Below are 22,538 nucleotides of genomic sequence, written 5' to 3' on the forward strand. Positions count from 1 at the left end.
ATCTGCCCCTGGTTGCATGTGTGAGCACTGTAAGATATTCCCCTTAGGGGATGGATCCGCTCTGGGAAGAGTATCTAGGTTCCAAGTTCCCTCCCTGGCATCTCCAAGATAGGGCTGAGAGTGATTCCTGCCTGCAACCTTGGAGAAGCTGCTGCCAATCTGTGTAGACAATACTGAGCAAGATGGACCTATGGTCTGACTCAGTATATGGCAGCTTCCTATGTTTCTAAGGCCTCCAGCGTTGATAAACGTCTTATACTCATGATGAGTGCATTCCACAAATTAGGGGCGACTTCGGAGAAGGCCCAATCCCAAATTGCCACCAGATGAACTGATGGCACCTGAAGACGGACCTCTCCCAATTATCTTAATGAGCGGTGGGGACCTTGCAGAGAAAGGTCCCTCTCAGGTAACTCAAACCTAAGCCACTCAGGGCTTTAAAGGTAATATCCAGCACTTTGTATTTTGCACAGATTGGCAGCCAGTACAACTGTTTAAGAACAGATATGATATGGCCTCTCCAGGCTACTCCAGAGGCCAATCTGGCTGCCACATTTTGGTCTAATTGGTGTTTCCGGACTATGTACAAAGGCACAGACTGCATTGCAGTAGTCCAGCCTAGAAGTTACCAGCTGATGCACCACAGTTTTGAGGTCTCAATATAATTATCTCAAGTTATTATATTTAATATTGTCAATGTAATATTTTAGTGTACACAAACCCAAAAGGGGACACATTGGCTAAAATGAGCTTTCCACACTTAGGCTTATCTAAATGATCCTAGAACAAATCAATCCAGAATTTTCACTCCAGGCACAAATGATCAGGCTCAAACTATCATACTTCGGACACATTATGCGAAGACCTACGGTAGCTACCTTGAGAAGTCCACAATGCTGGAAAAAGTTGAAGGAAAGAGAAGAAGAGGACGACCAACAGCAAGGTGGATGGACTCGATTGTGACAGCAATGAATGCACCACTGAGAGACCTTAAAGGCCAAGTTGAAGACAGCTAGTTCTGGAGAGAATCTATCTATGTGGTCGCTAAGAGTCGACACCGACTTGACGGCACTTAATCAATCAATATGTGAGGTGTGAAAAGTCATTCCATTAGAAGGAATCAGTTTGGCCTAACAGGGCAATTAAAGAACTTCCTTTCCACTGGTCTTGTGTCTGTCCATCGAGGTAGCATCTATACTAGCAGCATTTACAGAAGAACTGCTCCTCTGCTGCTTTTGTGTTGTTCTTGCTCCTCCTCCAGCGATTCCAAGAGGAAGACAGGGTCCATGTGATGGGAGGCAGTCAGTAGAAAGACGACATACACCTCACCACTTCTTTTTCAGTTCCTTTTCCTTCTCTCGTGTTGAAATCCTGTACAGGAGATGAGGAGTCGGACCTACTACGTTGATGTTGATGAGTACGGACATGTGGAGTGATATCTGGGGCACCTCCTGCTGCCTTCCTCTGTCTCACTAAAGGGCTAGCGTCGCAACTGACTCTCTTATGCACGGTGGGATGATGCTCCATATAGTTGCTGGATAGATGACTGGAGACGTTAACTGAGGAGGAATGATGGCTTCCTTCCTCCTGCTGTTGAGTCCCACCACTTGATGCTGCTTTTGGGGTTGCTTGGGAAACATCTAGCTGCCCTTCCTCTGCAGAGACAGAATTGGAGAGTGAAAACTTAAAGTGGCCGCCTCCCAGAGATTATCCATCCCCACCTCTGTAGTGAGTCAGAGCTCTCAGACCCTACACCCTTCCCATTTTCCATTCTCTTTGTGACAATCTGCCAGGAAGGAGATCCCACAGCCTTTTGGGGCAACGCATCACAAGAGCACATTCCCCACGGTCTATTGGAACATTTCCCATCATTGAGATGGTTGCCCACCCCTCGCAAAGTTCATTTACTTATCACAAAGCTGACACCTGCTGCAAAGCAGAAGTAAAGGAGGGAGTCAATATTGCTGTTTGCATTCTGGGGAAGGGCTTCCCAGTGCATTCCCTCTCTGTATTTCCCCACACCTAGCCTCCTTCCATAACAGTTCTGATCTGTGCATATGATTTAGCCATGACAAAAGATTGAGATAATAATTAAGTAATAGCCTGAAAGATCTCATAAGAACATCCCTGCCGGATCAGGCTCAAGGCCTATCTGGTCCAGCACCTTGTTTTACACAGTGGCCCACCAGATGCCCCTGAGAAGCCCACAGGCAAGAGCTGAGGGCATGCCCCTTCTCCTGTAGCTCCCCTGCAAATGGTATTTAGAAGTATATTACCTCTGAAGCTGGAGGTGGCCTATAGCTACCAGACTAGTAGCCATTGATAGACCTGTCCTCTGAATTGATCTAAGCCCTTCTCAAAGCCATCCAGGCTGGTGGCTGTCACCACATCTTGTGGCAGAAAATTCCATAGGTTAATTATGCACTGTGTGAAAAAGTACTTCCTTTTGTCTGTTCTAAATGTCTTGGCAATCAGTTTCATGGGCTGAACCCTGATTATAGTGTTAAGCAAGAGGGAGGAAAATTTCTCTCTCTCCACTCCATGCACAATTTTATAGACCTCTATCATATCACCCCTGAGTCACCTTTTTTCCAAACTAAACTTTTCTAGTCTAAACTGTTTCTAAACATCTCCTTCTTGTCCAGCCCCATAGAGGCAGGCATGAGACTCCCGACAGGTCCCAGGGCCCAAGCATGGGTGTGGGGGATGAGTACTCTTTGCCAAAACCTGGGGATACAGGACTGGACTACAAGGACATTGCCATGAGGGGAAAATAAGGTTCAGTAGGAGGATCATGGCGAAGGATATTTATGCAGACTTATTTCTCTCTAGCTAGATGGAGTGTCCAGAGCCTCTAACAAGAAGCAACGTTTGCTGGAGCCAATCAGAAGCAGAAGTAGAACCAACACTCTACACCGTGACCAGCTGACCCAGCCCCTCCTCCAGGATGGAAAGAAAGAGAGGGGAACAGCGAGACAAGTGTGCCCACTGATGCCCTACTCTCCTATTCCCCACAGCAGCAAGACTGCCCTTCTTTGATGGTAGTTGCCCATCCCTCGCAGACTCAACTCACCTGTGGCAGAGCTGGCAGACTCCTGGTCACCTGCTGCAAAGGAAAGGGAAAGGAAGGAGGCAGGATTGGTATTGGTGTTGTGCATTTCCGTTCCCATTTCTGCCTGTCTCGTGGATCTCTATTGGCATTCCAGGGCACAGGTTCCAATCTCCGCAGCCCCTTCTTTTCCTCTCTGATTCTCTACATCAGTTCTGATCTGGCCCAAAAGCAAGTTAACTCTCCACGGACGCACAAACATTTTCAATTGCACAGGGCCAGGAGCAATTTTCAGTGATCTCCCTTTCGCTCTGCAGTTTCCCGAAACTCTCCCCGAGGGTCCCGGGACCCTTGTCTATTAGGCATTTGTCAATGCAGTCAGGTATAACTAACAAGCCTGGTTATACACACAAAGCTCTTGGTAATCCCTTCTATTTTGACATGCTATGCTTTGTCTCTGCATGCTGCACTGGAAGCTATGCATTTACTAGAAACCACAACCGTATTCTAAGATGGTCTCTAACGTTTCTTACATTCAATATTGAACCAGCGTGGTGTAGTGGTTAGAGTGCTGGACTAGGCCCAGGGAGACCTGAGCTCAAATCCTCATTCAGCTACAAGACTCACTGGGTGACTCTGGGTCTCGAGGAGAGCTGGTCTTGTGGTAGCAAGCATGACTTGTCCTCTTTGCTAAGCAGGGTCTGCCCTGGCTTGCATTTGAATGGGAGACTATACCTGTGAGCACTGTAATATCTTCCCCTTAGGGAATGGGGCCACTCTAGGAAGAGCAGAAGGTTCCAAGTTCCCCCCCGGCATCTCCAAGATAGGGCTGAGGGAGACCTCCTGCCTGCAACCTTGGAGAAGCTGCTGCCAGCCTGTATAGGAAATACTGAGATAGATGGACCACTGGTCTTACTCGGTGTAAGGCATAAGGAGCCACTGAATCTTCAGAACAAACAGGCCAGGGGTTCCCAACTGGGGTCCTCCAGATGTTGCTGAACTACAACTCCCAACATCCCCGGCCACAATAATATGGAGCTGGGGATGGTGGGAGTTGTAGTTCAGCAACCTCTGGAGGAACCCAGGTTGGGATCCCCTGAACTAGGCTATTACACTTAAATCACATAGCTGGCTGCCACTGGCCTCTGCCTACCCTGGTTGATTGGCTGTGTGAGGTCATGAAACATTCACAACTATTTTAACTCATCAAAGCAAAAGTGTCAAGAGCAAAAGATAATGCTGGCTGGCCATGTAGTTTCTGTGAGGGAAGTGAATGGTCAGGTTTGCAAAAGGAGATGCTGAGTCAGGGCTTAGAGAACAGATCAGCTGCATGGGCAGGGAGGGAGCTCAGGGGTGACTGGGAGCTATGGAAGGCGGGGGCCAAGCGACAGGTAAGGCAGGAGGAAGCAACGGTGCTCTCTGGACCGGATCTCAGGGACAAAGTCCGGTTCTCAGCACCAGGGGAGGCCTCCGTGGGGCCTCCAAATTGCTCCTGGGGGGCCTCCCTCTGCCCTATACTGTGCAGTGAGGGGATCTGAGAGCCAAGCAGGAACATAGGAAGCTGCCATATACTGAGTCAGACCATAGGTCCATCTAGCTCAGTATTGTCTACACAGACGGGCAGCGGCTTTCTCCAAGGTTGCAGGCAGGAATCGCTCTCAGCCCTATCTTGGAGATGCTGCCAGGGAGGGAACTTGAAACCTTCTGCTCTTCCCAGAGTGGCTCCATCCCCTGAGGGGAATATCTTCCAGTGCTCACACATCAAGTCTCCCATTCATATGCAACCAGGGTGGACCCTGCTTAGCTAAGGGGTCTTCTTGCTACCACAAGACCAGCTTGTTCTACAGGCCTGCCTGCAACCACCTGGCCACTCACACCTGCGCAGTGTGACTTGACATCACGCACTTGCTACACTCATGCCATCACACAGCACAGGCGTCAGCAGCCCAGTGGCCACAGGGAGGCCCACTCAGCTAGCCTCCCTGCTGCACAGAACAGGGGAAGTCAACAGGCAAACAGGCCAAGAAGTTGTTAGCTTTTTTCTGAGGGGCCTCACCGGGGGTCAGGGTGTGCCTCCATAGCCCTCCAGGTGCGGGCTACAAAACTGACTAGGTGCACCAGTGGGAGGAAGGGTGGCAAGGTGGAAAACATGGATTGGTCAGTCCCGGAACTGAATCAAAGGGGGTGAATCCTCAGTGAAGGCCAAGGGAGAGACAGAAGTGGTTGGGTGCTGTTGACAGGAATAGGACAGACAGGCAGAGAAAAGGGGGCACTGGGAACCTCCAAAATAGTGGGAATAGTCCCTGAAGCTCATATACAGGACTGAACCAGGTCTCTGGCTAAATCTTTCAAGGAAGGCTTCTTGCTTTCCTTTCTCCCCCTCAAATCTGCCTTCCGCTGCTGCTTAGAGTCCACCCTCAGCCTATCTAATTTGTTTTTTTCCAGATGAGATGATTTGCCTCACAATTCAGAAACCTGAGCGAGTGAATGTGTGCGGGCATGAATGAGTAAAATGCAACACAGATCTACCTTCCACAAACTATGCAGCTTCAGCATGTGCCAGACACTCCATCTTCCCACCAACCTGCCCTCTACTACAGTCATATTTCAAAAAGGGAGACATTACTTACTGGATACTACTTTGTAGCTGATGCAGTGTTTCCGCCGTACTCCTGCAGGGAAGGAATCAGAGAGTCAGAGCCAGAAGATAATCCATCCTCACCCTCTGCAGTGATCTCAGACCCTAAAACCTCCCAGACCAAAACTCCTCCAGCAATCAGCAGAGGAGGAATGGCGAAGGGGCCGAGAGGCACCGAGGTTCTGAGGGTTTGCTTGGCACAACAGTGGGCAGATAAACAGGGTGGCACCTCCTCTGTTGGGTTCCCATGGGACCCAGTACAGGAGGTTACATAGGAAGCTGCCACTTACTGAGTCAGACTATTGGTCCATCTAGCTCAGTATTGTCTACACAGACTGGCAGCAACTTCTCCAAGGCTGCAGGCAGGAATCACTCTCAGCCCTATCTTGGAGATGCCAGGGAAGGAACTTGGAACCTAGATGCTCTTCCCAGAGCAGTTCCATCCCCTGAGGGGAATATCTCACAGTGCTCACACTTCTAGTCTCCCTTTCATATGCAACCAGGGCAGACCCTGCTTAGCTAAGGGGACAATTCATGCTTGCTACCAAGAGACCCAGCTCTCCTCCTGTTCTGTTCTCTCCATTAGGGGCAGAAAACCAGTTTTGCAGTAGCAAGCATGGACTGCACCATTTGCTAAGTAGGGTTTACCTTGGTTTGCTTTTGGATGGGTGACCACATGTGAGCACTGTCTGCTGCAAGATATTCCCCTTAAGGGATGGGGGCGTAGCTCAGTGGTAGAGCATCTGCTTTGCATGCAGAAGGTCCCAGGCTCAATCCCTGGCAGCATCTTCAGGTAGAGCCTGGGAAAGACTTCTGCCTGAAACCTCGGAGAGCTGCTGCCAGTCAGTGTGGATGATACTAAGCTTGATGGACCACTTCCGGGTAGTGAAATCCAAAATGGATTGTGAGCAGCTCCAAAAGGATCTCTCCAAACTGGGGGAGTGGGCAACAAAATGGCAAATGCAGTTCAATGTTACCAAGTGTAAAGTGATGCACATTGGGACGAAAAACCCCAACTTCAAGTATATGCTGGTGGGATCCGAGCTGTCGGTGACGGACCAGGAGAGGGATCTTGAGGTTGTGGTGGACAGCTCATTGAAAGTGTCGACTCAATGTGCGGCAGCTGTGAAAAAGGCCAGTTCCATGCTAGGGATCATTAGAATGGGGATCCTATATAATAAAAGGCTTCAGCGTGATCCTGTGCGCCCGTGTCTTTTTTGGCAGTTCTGAGCATGCGCTCCGCGCATGCTCAGAACTGCCGAAAAAGATATGGCCGCCCAGACACGGGTGGCCATGTTGTTGAAGATTAGGGGACAAATAGACCCATGTAATTCCCCCCGCGGCTGCCGCCGCCGACCACCCACCCTCCCAACTCCCCGAGTCCACCTTTCTTAAACCCCCCCCCCATGATTAAGGGCCAAAACGGCCCATGTAAATGCCCCCGCAGCTGTCGCCGCCAACCGCCCGCCCTCCCTCCCTCCCAGCTGCCGAGACCTCCTTACTCCTTATTTGGTTCATATTGGTCCAGGCATCGCATAGTTGATAGGGACAAACACATGGACACTGACCCAGAATGCTGGGTAATCTCATCAGCTTACTTTCCTTAAGGCAAGGAGGCCAAAAATAATAAATAAATTGATGCCAATTCCACAGAAGTCCCAGGGACTTAATTCCAAGTCCATGGGTTTAGGGCTCAGGGGAAATTTGGGCAGGAGAGGAAATTGTTTAGGTCAGGGTTTCTTAACCTTGGGCACCCAGATGTTGTTGGACTACAACTCCCAGAATCCCCAGATATGACCTTTGTGGCTGGGGATTCTGGGAGTTGTAGTCCAACAACGTCTGGAGGCCCAAGGTTATGAAACCCTGATTTAGGTGACCTTCAGGAGCCTTCCAGCTCTGGGAATTTTGTGGGCATAACCATGCGGGGATCAGCAATATGACCTTCAGGTGCTGTTCACTCCCCGTCCAAAATGGAACTTACAGAGAGATTTATGATGTGTGAAAATATCACACCGAGAGTTATGTTTTGATCAGCCTTACTCTAAACTTCAAAATGTCATTTAGGGAGGATGGGGCTGTTGGTACCGCTAGGATTGAGGGGTGGGTGGGTTTGCCACCCTAACAGCGGCCAATCCCAGAACATCCTCAGTAAGGGTTTGCCACAGAATATCATACACGTACCACACGACCCAACAAGTATGCTGAGTTTACTTACGGATGTAGAAGATGATTCCAGCCAACACCAGAACGGCAAGCACAGCCACGAATATGATTCCCACAGGCACCAAGGCTGAAATGGGACAAACATGCAAACCCAGAATGGTAGCGGTTCTCCAGGGACACAGGTGAAGATCCCGAGACCCTCAAACTGGAGCTGCTGTAGGCTGAACTATTGATGCCTCTGTGCAATGAGGTGCTTCTACCCCTCTGCCATGGAGCTCTGCTACTTGCACAATCCCCTCCTCCTAAGGATGGGCCAACAGAGCCCAGGACCCCAGGCCTTTGGGAAACATATCAATGCCTTTTCAGCTAAATAGGGCTTTTGTGACTTACCTCTCTCCCCAACCTCCAAAACGCAATACATACATTGTATGCTAACTGGGCAAAGAAGGCACCTTTTACCGTGGTGATTCTCTTTATTTAGCAGGGGGAGAGTAACTGGCCCTGTTCACCCCCAGCACAGTACTTCCAGTGACTGTTGCTGGTGTGTGTCATATGTTTCTTTTTAGAATGTGAGCCCTTTGGGGACAGGGAGCCATCTTATTTGTTATTTCTCTTTGTAAACTGCCCTGAGCCATTTTTGGAAGGGCGGTTTAGAAATCAAATTATTATTATTATTTCTTGTTTACACAGTCAGACAGGTGTTATTGACTGGTTTGTTTTATCCAGACATCGAGTCCTTCCCAAGGACCTGGGATGCCAGAATTTTATTGTCAATGTTGTTGCTGCTGTTATAGATATCGTCACAGAATATAGGCTGTTCCCAGTAAAGCTGCTTTTTGTAATTGGCTGATGGTGATTTCTGTGGCCCCGATGGTGTTGAGGTGCTCTTCAAGGTCTTTTGGAACTGCACCCAGGGCGCCAATTACCACTGGGATTATTTTGGTCTTCTTCTGCCACAGCCTTTCAATTTCCATTTGTAGATCTTTGTATTTGGTGATTTTTTCTATTTCTTTTTCTTCTATTCTGCTATCCCCTGGTATCGCTATGTCGATTATTTTGACTTGTTTTTCTTTCTTCTCGACTACAGTGATATCTGGTGTATTGTGTGGCAGATGTTTGTTTATTTATTATTATTATTATTATTATTATTATTATTATTATTATTATTATTATTATTATTATTATTACATAGAAACAATAACTGAGAGTTTATGCCTTTCCAGTGCCAGAAAGAAGCTCATTTCTTCCCAGGAGCACGCTGTTTACCCAACATGGGTGGTTTACCAAGAGGACAGCATTCTTTTGGAATTTTTCAGCATAAAAAGATCTTCAGCAGAAGCACCATCCATCTCCCACCAGGGCCCCCCTCTGTGCATTCTGGGAAGGAAAATGGTGGCAGCAGGGAGACCGGTGGCATGTCTGCTGTGTCTTCTTCTGTCAAGCAGCTTTTAATGCTCCAAGAACAAGAAGTCTGCTGTCATTCACAATTAGCCCCCCGCCCCGCTGCCCCCTCAAGTTTTGCTATGGCTTTTGTCTCACAACCCCACAAATTGGTAGGGGTTCTGACCCTTGCTACCCCCAGGCCTTCTTTACACCTGAAGTATGTTCAGGATCCTATCTGTGTTATTGTAACCCAATTGCCAGGAAATTTAGGTCCAACGAAAGAAAGCGGCTTTTCCACAGAGCACATAATTAATCTAAGGAATTATCTGCCACGGGATGTGGGGAGGGCCACCAACCTGGATTGTTTTAAAAGGGGCTTAGACAAATTCATGGAAGACACATCTATCAATGCCTACCAGTCTGGGTGGCTATAGTCTACCTCCAGGCTCAGAGGAAGGATGCTCTAAATACCACTTGCAGAACAACAGTGAAGCGGGGGGGGTGGGAAACCATCTTCTGTTTTGGGGCTTCCTACAAGTATTTGGTGAGCCACTGTGGGAAGCCAGATGCTCAACTAGATTGGCCTTGGGCCTGAGCCAGCAAGGCTCTTCTTATATTTTATCATTATTATTTTTTAATTATTATTTACATTTTATATCCCGCTCTTCCTCCAAGGAGCCCAGAGCGGTGTACTACATAGTTAAGTTTCTCCTCACAACAACCCTGTGAAGTAGGTTAGGCTGAGAGAGAAGTGACTGGCTCAGAGTCACCCAGCTAGTCTCATGGCTGAATGGGGATTTGAACTCGGGTCTCCCCGGTCCTGGTCCAGCACTCTAACCACTATACCACGCTGGCTCCTTCTTATGTTCTAACCTGCAGTGCTGCTCAGAAGACCATCTCTAGGAAAACGTCCTCCTCCCAGAATCTGCCACACCCTCCCCCAAAGGAGCCCTCCTTCTACCCCTCACAGTCTCTCACCAGGCTTCTCCCAGGCCATGTCCAGTGGTTCCAGAAGGCCATCATGTTCCACGTAGCACCGATACTGGTCCCTGTCCTTGGGGTCAATCTCAATGCTGAGCCAAGTGTGGTAGGTCCCATCTGAGTTGGGAGTTACAGCCCCACGGAAGGTCTCCTGCTCCTAGATCTCCCCGTCCTTCCTCCAGGTGGCATCGATCTCCTTGGGGTAGAAGCCGTGGGCCCGGCAGGTGAGTATCTCAAGGCCATCAGGGCCCACCTGGCGTGTCACCTTCATTGCGGGGGGGTCTGCAAAATCAGCACCACTGGAGTTAACGCTGAGACTCTCAGTTGGCTGGCAGGGAGGCTGGATGTTAAGAACATAAGAGCAGCCCTATTGGTTGACGCACAAGGCCCATCCATTCTAGCATCCTGTTCCACACAGTGGCCCACCAGATGCCTCTGGAAAGCCCACAGGCAAGAGGTGAAGGCACACCCTCTCTCCTGCTGTTGCTCCCCTGTAGCTGGTATTGAGAGGCCTCTTGCCTCTGAGGCTAGAGAGGCCTCAAAAGGGACTTAGACAAAGTCATGGGGGACAGGTCTCTCGATGGATACTCTTCAGGTGGCTATAGGCCACCTCAGAGGCAAGATGCCACTAAATAGAAGTTGCAGGGCAGCAATGGCAGGAGAGGGAGCAAGCCCTCACCCCCTGTCTGTGGGCTCCTTGGAGGCATCTGGTGGGCCACTGTGTGAAACAAGATGCTGGACTAGATGGGCCTTGAGCCTGATCCAGCAGGGCTGTTCTTATGTATTGAAGACCTGTTGCATCCCAACACATAGAAACCTCCCAAGATGGCCATTTCCTAACACTTCTTGTCCTGACATTGAACATTTCCAAAGGCAGTGATGAGCATCCATTGGCTCGCCCAGTGAGCGCTTTCAGGGCTTTGTGGTGAAGCTTCCCTGGCTGAACTGGTTAGGCCAAGGCCTATCTAGTCCAGCATCCTGTGGCCCACCAGAAGCCTCTGAGAAGCCCTCTCTCCTGCTGTTGCTTGGTTATGATACTTGCACTAATTGAAGGGTAATGACATATACTGGGTCTATTTTTAAAGTTGTTCAAGTGTCACCTTTTCCAAAACCCAGTCCTCCCCCTGCCTTCTCATTGTCAGCTGGCTCAGTTTCCTATAGAGGAATCTTATCTGACACAGGGAGTCAGATGTCAATTCACAAGTCACAGAGACAGACGAGGTCCTGCAGCGGCATGAAGAGAGGCGAGACCTGCGTTGCCTGCAGAAGTGGGAGTACAATCTCCTCCTTCTCTGGGCCACTGTCAAGAGCCCCTTTCACAGCTATTGTCACTGCCCTTTTGGCCCACCCACTTACTGAGTCCGTAGGTTTCCCATCTTTACTAAGGGAGCCTCCATTGTGGATTGACTCCCTGCTTTTTACACGGATTTGAGGTTCATTCACGCAACCAGAAGCAGGGTAGGAGAAGCGTCCCACCCAAGAAGAGAGAGCCGGGCGCAATCCCATTTTCCGCTTGTGTGTCAACAAGACAGGAGTTGCCAGCAGTCTTCTATTCTTCACAAAGGAATAAATTGAACATAATTCATAAGTGACTGCAAGGTATTCCCGCCAACAGAGGCACCATTCCCATTGGACCTCAGGGCACAAGTCCGGTCTCCTATTCCCAAGCTGTCTCAGGCCTCCCCCCGTCCACCCCAAATGCTCTATCTCTCTGTCTGCCGCTTCCTGGAAGGAATCTCCTGTCCCAAGGGGGCAGCCAAATGCACAGCAGTTTAAATTTCAACTCCTAACGGGGCGTGGTGGGGGGAGGATTCCTGTTGGCTGTCTTAATCTCCCCCCGCCAATGATCTTTTAAGCGTTTTTTAAAATATGCCAAAATATAATCCTTTGTTGTTTTGAAAAACAATCCAGTATTCCCTGAGTTGTTCACTTTTGAAGACCCTATGATTAAAGGGTAAAATCAACTAAGGGCATTTATGGTCGATTTCCCCCACTGAGGGCTCTTGCCCAAATGCAGGATTTTACACTTTCCGCTGCTCGTATTTTTAATTCTGGCCCAGTATTTGAGCATGTCCAGATATGACTGAATCTCGACTCTAAGATATTAGCTCCTGCCTTCCACTTTGTGTCATCTGTAGATCCAATAAGCATCCCCTCAAAGTATTTATGAAAGTGTTGAACAGCCCATGGCGCACGTCAGAGCCCTGTGGCACTGCACTCAAGGCCTTCCTCCAAGAAGACATGGCGCCATTCCTGAACACTCTCTGGGTATGAAAAGTCAATCAGCTGTGAATCCAGCTGTGAGTAGCAAGATACACTATATCCACAGCACTGCCATGATCTACTAAACTAGTAACTCTGTTGGGCACAAGGAAAAGTGTACTTTCCCCATTCAAACTGTGATGTGATACGCCGCACTCTGAAGTGGTACAATCCCAAACGTCTGCAATCTGCATAAATGGTATTGGGGGTGGGAGCAGAAGAACTGCTGCCCCTTTCTCCACAAACCACTCCCCTTCCCCTCCTCACCTCTCCTCAGCATAGACACCTTCCCATGGTCAAGGTATTTTTGCAGCCTCTCGATACATTGCTCCTCCAGATACAGCTTCCAAATTTGGGCAATGCCCTCTTCAGTCTCCCACTTCCTCTTGGTTTCTTCAACTTTGGCATCAGCCGCTGTCCAGGTGAAGGTCTCCTTGTCCAGGCTGATGAAGTCCCTCCCGTCGTAGCCGCACTGCATAAACCTTCCTTTCTGCTTCCCGTCTTTGCTCAGCTCACAGCCAACCAGGCACTGCCAGGTATGAAGCCCTGAAGGAGACACACAAGGCAGGATCATCAGAGGGTGCTGCGTGTCGGGTCTGTCCCACTCCTCATCCCAAATGGCTAGTATTGTAGTTTCTGCGCCTGTCCTCCATCCCCCACCCACACAGCCATCATCCTGGCCAACAAAAATGATGGGTGCTGGGGGAAGAGATGTATGTTTAAAGATGTGGTGTGGTCAGAAAGTACAAAATTGATTCTCCCCCCCCCTCCCCGCCCACCGCCCTGCCTCCTCTTCCTATGAAATGCTGCTTTTCAAACAGCCAGAGTGAATTGTCTCAGTTCACTTCGTTAAGTCCCATCCCATTCACTTGGGTATGGATATCCTTGGCTGCTGAAATCTGGCCCTTTAGTGCACAGGGCAACAAAGATGTCCCCTGACCAGGAACAGACAATATAGCCGGCAGCAAGTGGTGGTGCCTCACGGAAGACCCGTTCACAAAACTGCCTCCAAACGCTGAGAATTCCTTTGGAGAAGTGAGGGAATGCTCTTTGTTCAAATGGAAAAAAGCTGTAAGTGACTTTATGCCTCATTCTTTCCGGGTTTCCAAAGTGCATACCCATCTTGGCAGGACGTTCTGCTCAACGTCCTCCGGAAAGGTGAAAAGAAAAGAAAAAGACTGACATCTATCCTTTTACTTTGAGCCTCCCAGGGAACAATTTCCTATGGTGTGGCTAACACCACAGCTGTAGGGATGTGCACAAACCGGTTCGGAGGCCCTTTTTTGGGCCTCCGAACTGGTTTGAACCCTGGCCAGCTCGAAGGTTCGACGGCATGGGCGGGGGATGCCTTTAAGGGTGGGGGAGGATGCACTTCCCACTCCCCGCCACATTTCCCCCGCTGGCACACAACATCCAAAAAACATCCCCCCGTGGGCGCACAACATCCAGTCGGGGCGGCAACGTACCTCCCTGCCGCCCCGTTGCAACGTTTACTGGATATACCCAGAAGTACGAGGTGCACCTGCGTGTGTCGTGCACACACACCTGACATGAGCATGTGCACAAGCACACCTCGTACTTCCGGGTATATCCGGTAAACATTGCAATGGGGTGGCAGGGAGGTACACTGCCGTCCTGACCGACTTTTCGGATGTCGTGTGCTGGAAAGGGAAGCACGGCAGGGGTGGTGGTAAGTGCATCCTCCCCCCCACATTAAAGGCACACACACCCCGCCATCGACGCAGCCCCCGCCAGTTCTGTGCACATCCCTGTATAGTAGTTGTTATTATGGCTACCACTATTACTGCAATGACTCTATTGGACCACATACTGATGCATGTGATGGGAGCCAGCCAGCATCTTGGGGCTCCCACACTGAAAGCCCAGAAGAGACACACTGGATCCTTCAGACTGACTGTGCAGGCAGCAGGGGAAGGGCAATTCAGCTGTGCATCCACCACTCTATGCAGTCTGATAATGATCCCCACTGCTCCCTCAATCAAAGAATTTAATTTAGGTTCTCAAATCCCTTAACGGTTTGGGCCCGGGGTATCTGAGAGACCGCCTGCTCCCAAGGGTTGCTGCCCACCTGACGAGGACATCTGAGGGGGCCCTGCTCCGGGTGCCGACAATGAGGGAGGCCCGGCTGTCGTGCACTCGGGACAGGGCCTTCTCTGTTGCTGCCCCTAGACTCTGGAATGCTCTCCCAGTGGCCATTCGTTCCTCCGACTTCATCACGGCTTTTAGAAAGCTTGTAAAGACTTGGCTTTTTACCCAGGCTTTTACATAATCGTTTTTACTGCTGCTTCGGTGTGTTTTTATCTGTTGTATTGTTTTTATGCCTGTTTTTATATGTTTTTAGCTTGATGTTTTTACTGCTTTTTTATTATTTGTAAACCATCTTGGGGTTGTTTTTAACGAAAGGCGGTACAGAAATGTAAAAATAAATAAATAAATATTTTTTTAAAATTCACAGTGAAGTGCTTTTAAAAATTTGGGTCCTACTGCTAATTTTTGGAAAAGGTATCAAGGGAGGCTGTAGTGACTCTTTGATCACTGCAATTCCCATTCCGAGTAGCCTGTAGGAGAGATCTGGTGGCAGCATTTTGAACCTACCGATAACACAGAATAGTTTAAGGAGAAGCCCAGCCAAGCAGTTCAGCAGGGATGATTCAGCATTTCTTTCCCTCGTGTGAGCTTGCTCTAAGGCTGTAATCCGCTACAGAGGCGAACAAGTGTTCCATGTTAATTAAAAGATGTAATGGAAAGATATTTAAAATAAATGTTTGGCTGATCCCCTGATGCAAAATTGCTCCCCTACAAACCTGCTGTTAGTCTCAAAGAAGGGAAAAAAGACGGCAGCTCAAACCCAGGATCACATACCCGGCGGGATCCTTGAAGGCCGTCTAGTCCAACCCCCTGCTTGATGCAGGAAGGCCAAGACTAGAGCAGACCCAATGGGGTTATCCAGCCTCTCCTGAAGACCTCCAGACCTCTAGGGAATTAGTCCCATAGTCATTAAATAAGTTTTTCCTAAAGTCCAATCAAAATCTGTCCTCTTGTAAAGCCAATTAGACTTAACCCTCCCCTCGGGGGCAACTGAGAATATGTCACGGTCTTCATCTTTAGAGATTGTAATGCATGGAGTGGAGAGGGTAGACAGAGAGAAATTCTTCTCCCTCTAACACAACACTAAAACCAGGGGTCATCCCATGAAACTGAAGGCCAGGAAATTCAGGACCGACAAGAAGGATTTACTTCTTCACACAGCGCATAATTAGCCGATGGAATTATCTGCCATGGGATGTGGTGATGGCCACTAGCTTGGATGGCTTTAAAGGGGGGTTAAACAAATTCATGGAGGACAGGTCTATCAATGGCTACTAGTCTGGTGACTATAGTCTACCTCCAGCCTCAGAGGGAAGATGCCTATCAATACCAGTTTCACGGGAGCAACAGCAGGAGAGAGGGCATGCTCTCACCCCCTGCCTGTGGGCTTCTTGGAGGCATCTGGTGGGCCACTGTGTGAAACAGGATGCTGGATATGATGGGCCATGGGCCTGATCCAGCAGGGCTGTTCTTACTTTCTTAAGGCTGCTGTCATCATGTCCCACTACCTCAGTCTTCTGTTCTCTAGGCTAAGCATACCTCCGGCTGTTCTTGAACTACAACGCCCATCATCCCCTGCCACAATAAATTGTGGGGGGGCTGGGGGATTTATTTATTATTTATTTATCATATTTTATACCACCTGATATGTACATCTCTAGGTGGTATACAAAATCACAATAAAAACGATCCCATAAAAGAGATTATTAAAATTATTTCCAGTGAAAAGCCTGGTGTGCCTTGAGGGTCTTCCTGAAGAGAAGGAGACGCTCTTATTTCAACAGGGAGCATATTCCAAAAGCACTGGAGCAGCCACAGAGAAGGCCTGGTCCCAAGTCGCCACCAAAAAAGCCAGCGGCAACCATAACTGGACCGTTCCAGAAGATCGAATAGGCAGCAGGGCTCATGACCAAGAAGGCACTCTCTTAAATAATAATAATAATAATAATAATAATAATAATAATAATAATAATAATACCCTGCACCCAAGCCAGAATGTGGTTTAAGAAACTGTCGGTGGTGGGGCAGAGTGTGTGTGGGGGGGTGATACTCCCCTCCACCCGGCTATGAGTCTTGCCCTAATGCTGGTCTCCTCCACTCCCTTTCCTTCCACAAGAAAGGGAATTAGAAGCACTTCCACCTTTATCCTAGGGAGGGAGGGAGGGAGGGGTTCCTCACCCACCGGAATTTGCATTGACTATTAGGATGTGCACAGAACCAGGCGGGGTCTGTCTTTAAGGGTGGGGGAGGGTGCACTTGGCCTCCCTCCGCTTTGCCCCCGCCGGCGCTCGGTTTTTTAAAAGTCCTTCAGGGCGGCAGCATAACACCCCCTGCTGCCCCATTGCCCCCTTGACTGGAAGTACCAGATGCATCTGTGCACGTAGGCACATCAGGTATTTCTGGTCAAGGGGACAACGGGGTGGCACGCTGCCACCCCAAAAGAATTTTTTAAAAACTGAGTGCCAGCAGGGGGAAAGTGGAGGGAGGGCTACGTACACCCTCCCCAGCCCTTAAAGATTGACACACACACCCGCCTTCAAACCAGCTGAACCGCCAGTCGGTCAAACTGGTTCAGAGGCCCATAAAGGATCTCCGAATCGGTTGCGTGCACATCCCTACTGAATACGTGTGGAACTGGATGGCTTGCTGCCCCATTTCATCCCAGGATGCAAGCTTATTAATTCCTCCCCGCAAGCACCATCCCACACCCCACATGCTTCCCCCTTGCATTCCTCATTTTGGGGAGGAACGCCCCCTTTCCCTCCCTGCCAGCACTTGCCTCTCCTCGTCTCCTTTCCCCAGGGAAAGAGAGGCATGTTGGGGTGCAACGCCTTGTCCCTCTCCCCTCTACTCACCTCCATGCTGATTGTAGCGTCTCTGCAGGATCATCAGGGCCTGCTGGAAGAAGAACTCGGCATCCCGAGCATAATGGGTCTCCCACTCCCAGAAACTGGGATCCTCCGCCTTCTCCACCCAGGGGACTCGAGGCTGGTCCCTCCTTGTGTTGCTGTCATAGCGAGTGATGAGTTGGTCATCCACGAACCCCACCTGAGTGAACCAGGGAAGACCCTGGGTGGGCTCTGAAACCCCCAGGTAGAAATGGCGCAGGGAGTGCCAGGGGGATCCTAGAAAGGAAGAGAGGAGGGAAGAATTAAGGGGATGTGCAGCCTAGAGAACCCCAAAAAGAGGGAAATTCTAAGGGCATTAGAGAGAAGGCAGATATAGCAAGTGTGGAGGGAGTAACCATTGGAGTGGGGACAGAAGCACTCTTACTCCTGAACTTAGGGGCCAAAGTCCAGGGCCTCCACATCCTCTTTAGTCCGTCCTGGATGGTGTGGTTGCAGCCCCCAGGATACAGAAGGGGGCAATGCAAGAGGCCAGAGAATTCTTTGGGGCCAGTCTGAGCCTTTCCATAGGGCAGAAGAGGCAATCCCTTCAAGTAGCAGGTACAGGAGGGTGGGGAGGGGGGAAAGAGAGCGAGGAAGGACCCAATCCAGCCCTTCCAGGCACCTCGCATCTTCCTTCTCCCCACCCTGCCACCTCTTAGATGTCAAACTGCCCCCACACCCAACTGCTTTCAGAGAAACAGGGTTGCACAGCACTTACTCCAACATCTCCAGTATTTGTTTACGGTTGGCAGAGGTATGCCCTCAAATCTTCCTTGTCTCCGCCCCCCCCCCAAACGCCCCAATTCAGTTCCAATGGGCTGTTTGCAAAGGACTTTTTATCATTAAGGGCTGGGATGGCCAGAGCAGCTAACCTGAGGGAGCTGTCTGGGGTGGTGGCTTGCCAAGATAGAAGGGCGGATGGAAAGCAGCAAAGAGCCGGCCTCAATGCCTTCTCTTCCCAGGACCGGCCAGTAGGAAGTGCAGGGAAGGAAGAGAGGGAGGAAGGACACCGCCCTACACTTCCAAGCCAGACTCAAGACCCAGGGGCGTAACTACCATTAGGCAAGGGGAGGCAGTCGTCTTGGGGCCCCACTGCCTCGAGGGGCCCCCCAGAGGCACATCACATGACTCCCCACCCGCCCATGTTGCACCCCCTATGAATTATGTTGAGTCTCTTGGAGATCGGCAGGAGCAGAGAGTAAAAAAACTAGATTCAGTGTGAACCGGATATTCACCGTATTCATAATGGAGATGTGAGTGTGAGTGCACTATATATTGTGAAGTGTGCTTGTGTGTGTATATCAGCGAGGGGCCCATTTTAAAATCTTGTCTCTGGGCCCCCTCCAACCTTGCTACGCCCCTGTCAAGACCCCAACTCTTTCTGTGCTTCTTGGTTGCAGGAGACACAACACTTACTCCAGATTTTCCAGTGTGGGTTTACACAAGGGATGCCATTCCTTTCTTGCTTTCCTCCTTAAATCTAGATCAGTTTGCAAAGGATTCTCCACCCCCCCCCCACCCCCCATTGAAATGAAATATGAGAAGAAGGGCTGGACTCTGATGTGACAGACCCTAGAGTGTGTGTTTCATGGAGAGGGGGGAAGAATTGCATCAGGAGACCATGATTTCAACATGTTAGCTCCAGCAGGGCACCTATTGGCGTTCATTGTGCTTTGATTCAGTGGGCAATTGTTCCTTCTGGCTGTCCTAGTTAAACAACTAAAATGAAAGGCCTGGGGGGGGGGCTTTCAGTTCTAATTATCTGGGGGTCAGTTATTTATTTATTTATTTCTTTATTTAAACATATTTTTATACCACCCAAAACTTACATCTCTGGGCAGTTTACAACAAAATAAAAGCAACATTAAAACATTAGTTAAAAACAAAAACAAGAAATTTTTAAAATGACAATTTAAAATTTTTAAAAACAATATTCCAAAACAACATTAAAAACAATCAAAACAGTATCAGTTAAAAGCCTGGGTGAACAGGTGCGTCTTTAAAGACTTTTTTTAAATGGTCAGTTATGGACTTCCCTTGATGCAGTTCAAGTATTCTGAATGCTCGAGCACTCCGTATTCAATTTAAAAAGAAAGTTTCTTTCAAAACAAAAACAAAACAACCAGGGGGGTTCAGCTTGTATTCTTCTAAACAATATATCCTAGTCTTTGTTCTGGTTGTTGGGGGGAGATTGTCACCATGACTCTAATAGGAGACTGCGGCAGGGGCGGGGGGTGGGGAGGCTTGAAAAGCAACCCCTGGCATTTCTAGCTAGGGTTGAGAAAGACCCCTGAAGACCCAGGGCCAATCCAAGCAGTAAAACTTGAGCTGGATAGACCAGAAGTCTGGCTCAGGAGGAAGCAGCTTCATTCTCGGTTACTGCCCTGAGATTGTGGAATGCGCTCCCTACTAAGGTACGATCCTCCTCATTCTCTGGCAATTAAAAAATACATAAAATCTGAAAACCCATCTTTTCACCCAAGCTCTCTCAGCTTTTTAAAATTTGTCAGTTTTAATTTTGTAGTTGATTTTAAATTGTTGAATTGTTTTAACTTTTTATGTGTGTTTTAATTGTTTTATCTTAACGTCCCAGAGACAAAAGTTTGGGCGGTATATAGATTTGATAGGTAGATTGATAGATTTGTCCCTATGAACTAGCCCCTATCTGCATTTCTGGCCATAACTGAATTATACGTGCTCCTGCTGCTGCAGCTGCAAGATTAAAGCAGGGGAAAATGTGTGGGGCAGGGGAGAGACCCTACATACATATACTCATACACTTCTCTTACACTCAGGGTTTCCTGTTGGGATTCACCATTTTATTCAGGCACTCTTAACTTCCCCATCCTGATCAGGGCCTCAAAGACCGAGGAAAAGTGTGGATGCATGGAGGGCAAGTTGTGACATTGCACAACATGGACTGATCATCACGTGGCATGCCTGTTAGGCTCCCGTTTCCTGGCTTTGTGCAGCTTGAGCCAACATTATATATTATATATATTTATTCTATTTTTACCTTTATATCCTGCTCTTCCTCCAAGGAGCCGAGAGGGGAGTACATGGTTATGTTTATCCTCACAACAACCCTGCAAGGTAGGTTAGGCTAAGAGATACATGACCAGCCCAGAGTCATCCAGTGAGCTTCATGGCTGAACTCTGGTCTTAAACTGGCAGGGTTGTTGGTTTTTTAAAACCACACAATGGGACACAGAGCTGTGGGAAGTATTCGAGCCCACTTAATATTTTCTACCGTTTTAATCTAAAAAGCTCCTGAGAAGAAGGAAGCCTGCTAGGGCCTTGTCAGACCGGAGTTCAAATCCCCCTTCAGCCATGAGACTTGCTGGGTGACTCTGGGCCAGTCACTTCTCTCTCAGCCTAACCTACTTCACAGGTTTGTTGTGAGGAGAAACTTAAGTATCTAGTACTTGGGCTCCTTGGAAGAAGAGCAGAATATTTAAAAAAATGTTATTTAAGAGTGGGGGCACCTTGATCCTGCCTAGAACCATCGCCACCACCCCACGTCTGTCTCCCTTTTTATAAAGTCTGCCTCCCAGGGAAGTAAAGGGTGGCCACAAACACAAGATATTCAGCAAAACTGGGTGCAAATCCTGCTGCCCAGCACAGGGGAGAGGAAGAGGAGCCGCCGTCCGGAGGGACTCACCACCAGAGCAGCCTCCCAGGGGAACAGCAGCCGCCCCCAGGACCAAAAGGAGCCCTCGAAGCAATCCCATCACACTGCAGAAGACACCGGACCCCCTCGCTTATTACTCAAGCGCCGCCCGGCCGCCATCGCCGGCTTATCCCAGAGCCCGTCGAAAGAACGCACCAGGTGACAATGCCGCGCCCCAGACCCACCCCTGGACTTGCTTTCTCTCAGGCATTGTGCCCTCGGGAAAGGAAGGAGGTTTGCAAAACTCAAAGGTCAGGTTCCTTGAGCAGCTCTCCTTGTCTTGGAGAAAGGGGGGAGGAGAACTGTGTGAAAGCAGCAAAACAGAGCTCGGAGACGCTGGAGGGCTCCGCGTGCATCGCGGCAAGTGGGAGGACGTCTTTGTTTCTTTAAAAATTAGGTAGGAACCCCCAGCCCTGCGGGAAAAGATCTGCTGCGCTCCGTGCCACCTGTGACCAGTGGCCCCCATGGCAAACCTAGTGTTTGTAGAAGTGCAGCAGCGCCCTCTGGTGTCCAAAGAAGAGAAAGCTTCATTCTCGCTTATTGATTTCCTAGAAAAGGCAGGACGGGAACATAGACTGAAAAAACCCTAAACGGCCCATGCCATTGTGCAAAGTTGATGGGAAGGGCCATGCCTTGGCATGCATGTCACCCTCCTTGCAACCATTCCTCATAAGGCTGGACAGGACCAGATCAATGTGGAGCATGCTTGCTGGTGCCAGGCACTCCTCCCTCTCCATCTTGGGGAGGTCTCAATAGTCCTTTTAGTTGGGCCTCAAAAACCAAGGGAAAGGATGGGTATATAGAGGGCTGGTTGCAAGCCAGCACAGTTGGTGACATTGCCAGGGGTCAAGAAATCTTGGCTCTGTTTACCAGCCAGATAAAAATTTTACTCGTCTGGTGGTTTCTCAAGCTATGTCGGTATATTACTCATCAGGATTTTTGCTTATGAGGCATGATTTTTCACTCGACACAGACAAGTAGCCTAGTGGATTTCTTGATCCCTGGACATTGCAGCATATCATTCCTGATCACATGGCATGCCTGTTAAGGCATCAGACTTAGGTTTGAATTTCCTGCTTTTGTGGAGCTTGAGCTTACATAGGAAGCTGCCTTATACCAAGTCAGACCATTGGTCCATCTAGCTCAGTATCAGGGGTGTAACTATAATAGGGCAAGGGGAGACAGATGTCTGGGGGTCCCCTGCCTTGGCCCCCCCCGAGGCAAGTCACATGACTGACGCCCCCAACCACACACCCGCCTGGGCTTCCTTCAGTTGTATTCATCCTCCAGAATTGATGTAAGAACATAAGAACAGCCCTGCTGGATCAGGCCCAAGACCCATCTAGTCCAGCATCTTGTTACGCACAGTGGCCCACCAGATGCTGCTGGAAGCCA

At 49.2% G+C, this 22,538-nt stretch overlaps 1 pseudogene; it reads right to left on the reverse strand.

The window, feature by feature from the left end:
* Positions 1–655: 655 nt before the first annotated feature.
* Positions 656–21,228, reverse strand: LOC128342314 (class I histocompatibility antigen, F10 alpha chain-like; annotated as a pseudogene).
* Between the last annotated feature and the right edge of the window lie 1,310 nt (positions 21,229–22,538).

The sequence above is a fragment of the Hemicordylus capensis genome, chromosome 2 (assembly GCF_027244095.1).
Source record: "Hemicordylus capensis ecotype Gifberg chromosome 2, rHemCap1.1.pri, whole genome shotgun sequence".
In the NCBI taxonomy this organism is placed as follows: domain Eukaryota; kingdom Metazoa; phylum Chordata; class Lepidosauria; order Squamata; family Cordylidae; genus Hemicordylus; species Hemicordylus capensis.